Here is a 3929-nt window from a genome sequence, read left to right as displayed (position 1 = left end):
CGCCCACATGTTGCGCGGACTGTTAGAGACTTCTGTTCAGCACAACGCATGCAACTTCTTCCTTGGCCTGCTTATTCGCCGGATATGTCGCCTATTGAGCACGTGTGGGATATGGTTGGTCGGCGTCTCACTCGTGATCCGCGTCCTGCAGTTTCCAAAGACGAACTTTGGTTGCGCATACAAGCGATATGGAATTCTCTTCCTCAAGCAGATATTCAACATCTGTTTGACTCCATGCCACGTCGTATAGCAGCACTTATTGCAGCGCGTGGTGGCTGCACCAAATACTGATTTCGGACGCTTAATTTGTTTCTTTTGTTTTGAAAATTTCATCATTTATTTGTATCAGTACAAGTCGTTTCTGCATTAAATTTCATTTGATTCTGATGATTCTTTCATGGTGTTGCATTTTCTACAAACAGCAGTTTATTTATCTAGTTGCCGGTGGCAGCTAGAATAAATATAAAATTGCCTATAATTTCAATTATAAAAAATATTAAATTTTATTAAAAATAGCATTTTTAAAGCGCAAATGATATAATCTATAACTAGTCCAAGACAAAATGTTACGTGTCTGTCCCAGATTAAATACTTTTAAAGTAGGAAACTAAATGGAACTGAAAACTACATTGTTCCAAAAGAGAGCGTGTTGGAAAGTTTAAAAAATATTTGTGAGAATTAAATATTAAGAAAGGGGGGAGTATTATAGTACATTCTATTCCTACTGAGGGGAGAAGGGTCAAGCCATGGAACCGGTCTTCTCCCCAGGTGGCGTATTTGAGCGTTGCGGTCGTGAATACTGACTTCATTATCATGCCCGTAGGTTGCGAAATTGTGGAGTCTTAACTTCTATGTTCATAACGGGCTATGGATGGTTGACTCAATGTTAATAATCACAAGCTTCCTAAAACCGGAAGAAATTTAAAGGACTTCCGGTGTATCCCTCCGCTTATGTTACGCTTACGAGATGTGTGAACAGGCTTAAGATTCTAGGAAGTTTCATTATTGTGATTTGCAAATTGACAAGTAGTTTTGCCATTCAGAAGAGTTTCGTGTAATTTATAAATTCTAACTGGTCGTGAGTCTAAACAATCGCTAATATCGCAGCATAAAAGTGTAAGGTTAGTCATGTTTTGAGTGTCATTCCTGATTTGGCTATATTTGTGTTAAATAGCGCGGTTTGTTATTTTTTGGGTAGTATCACAGCAAGCTTGCTGAATCTTCCTACTTCATTTGTTTGTGTCGTTGAAAGTTCCATTGAAAGAACACTATACACTGGAAACATAATATTGGATGGTGCGTTTAATTTTTTTTTTAAAGGTTTCGGCGTAAAAATCAGTCTGAAGTAGTAACCTGGAAGCCTTACGACAAATTTTAATCCCTTACTCCAGTGTTTCCCAAACTTATGGCTTTTGTATACCCTTTCTAAATTTTTTGTAGCGCTGAGTACCACTCATAAAAAAATGAATGCATTTTTTACTATAAAAAATTGCCCAAAGTTAAAAATCACAACTGGCTTTTGACACCACTCATTATTAACTGTTAACTGCAAAATAATAGCCAATAGAAAAATACGCATTCTTAAATTTTCATGGCTGGAACTGATTTTAAATAAAATTTCGTTTGTTGCAAGATATTTTGCGTAAGAACGCATACCCCCGCTGAACTGTTCCCGTACCCTTGGGGGTACGCATACCACACTTTGGGAAACACTGCCTTACGCAATCTGCGCTTAGCTTTACACGGTCAACCTTCCGTATTTTGAGGTCAACCGGGTTCGATCCCGTCGATACGAAATCCGCGCCCGGCTTGCACCGACCACAGTGCTGACATGAAATATCCTCAGCGGTAGGCGGATCATGGGTTAGAGTCACGGACGTATATAAGGGGGGTGTCAATGGGGTCCGGACCCCCCTTAGCTTGAGTTTTTTTTAATATCCATATTTCCAAATATAGCATAGAACTTCTTATAATATGCGCCTTGCCTCGAAAAATAATTTTTTAAGAAATATGTGGGAAAAAAATTTAGTTTGCACCTTACAAAAGCTGAAGAATCCCTGGCTTTGCATGTTTCATTGAGCGAAAAAAACGAACGTTTCATCGAGATATCACCCCATCCACTCTGTCCTTCTCCGCCCGCGAGCAAAATGGAATGGATGACGGTGCTGGTGGTAATTTCGGCATTTCGCCTTGCGTAGACAGATTGAAAGCGGTTCAAAACGAAACTCTTTTCTCGTGTACTTATATTCTACATGTAGATAAGGATAATTGATATTGAATAAATAAAAAGTACTCAATAATATGAAACGTACTACTCAACAATCTCTCTTGGCTTCTAAAAACGAAAGACCCCGTGAACTTCCAACAAATGACAGTGGCATTGGGTAACTGTCTAGAAACTATAAAATCCGTAATCAACTTCTTCCGAAAATCTCCACTACGGGATGGTCAATTAAAGAAAATTGCCGATGAAAACAACTTTGAACATTCCACCCTTATCGGTCTTTGTGAAACACGTTGGACTGAAAAACATGTGGCAGTCGAAAGGTTCGCAGAAATGCTACCCGTTGCACGTGCAACGCTTGAAACACTTCAAAGCACTGGTAGTTCAGACGTAGCCACACAAGCTTTTCAGTTGCAGACAGCTGTGGACAATAGCCAATTTATAGTATCTTTGGTCATACTCAGAAAAGTGTTTTCGTATTCTGTAAATTTGATTAAGGTGATGCAGATGTGTTTTATCTCCATACTTTTTGAGGAGGCAAAGAGAATGAGCTCGAACGAAATAGTTTTCCCAAAAATGGCCGCAAGAGCGTCCCAACGCAGCAATGCACATGGAGAAACTGCCGAAATTTACTAACGGCGAAATGTGTTTTATCCGTTTATAGACCATGTGGTAACCGAACTAGATGCTCGTTTCAAACCACACGAAGACGCTATAGAAGGCATTCAACTGCTTCTACCCGAGAAAACTAAAACTGATGACAAAACAAAAGAAAGTCTGAAAAAAAAAATAGCAATAACCTTTCTAGGCGAAAGTGAAGGAAACACATTTCTCAGTGAATATGACATATGGAGCAAACACTGGGAATCAATATCCGAAAAACCGGTCACTGTTCTCGAAACTCACGATCAGTGCGACCAACAGTTTTTCCCTCTGACAAGAACGTTGCTGAGTATTTTGGCAACACTTCCTGTTTCCACCGCGACACCAGAAAGAAATTTCTCCACTCTAAAAAGGGTCCCGCACTGGACTGATCGTTAAGACTCACGTCGCCAATAGACCATTGTGCAGCTCTAATGCGACGTAAATTAACTACAACAACAGCAACTCGATCAGTGCGATCAACAGTTTTTCCCTCTGACAAGAACGTTGCTGGGTATTTTGGCAACACTTCCGGTTTCCACCGCGACACCAGAAAGAAGTTTCTCCACTTTAAAGAGATTAAAAACCTATCTCAGAACTGACTGGACTTGCTCTTCTGAGTGTGCATCGTGACATGGCGATGCAATTGGATTCCGATGAAATTGTAAATAAGTTATCAACTAGGCCCAAAAGATTAAATTTATTACTTTAAGCAATTAACATTTTTCGATACTCTTTGATCATTGTTTTCCTTACAATAAACAAATATTTTATACACCTGTATGATTACTGAAATATAAGTAGCTTATATTATATATATATATAATGGAAATTCTCGACCCCCCCCTCCCGTTGTAAAAGCTATAGCTACGTCCGTGGTTAGAGTACCCTTGCCTTCAGGCTAACCGTGGGAGGTTCTCGTGGTCTTTAAGCTTCCTTTTCTTATTTTTTTTAAAAACTATTCTTCACTAATTTTTGTAAGTTAATTTTTGTTGATTGGGGTACTCTTATGAAAATTTAAGGTATATTTAAGGCTGATTTGAGGTATATTTGAGGTATATTT

The sequence above is a fragment of the Parasteatoda tepidariorum genome, chromosome 4 (genome assembly GCF_043381705.1).
Source record: "Parasteatoda tepidariorum isolate YZ-2023 chromosome 4, CAS_Ptep_4.0, whole genome shotgun sequence".
Taxonomy (NCBI): domain Eukaryota; kingdom Metazoa; phylum Arthropoda; class Arachnida; order Araneae; family Theridiidae; genus Parasteatoda; species Parasteatoda tepidariorum.
Note: the sequence above shows the minus strand (reverse complement) of the source record.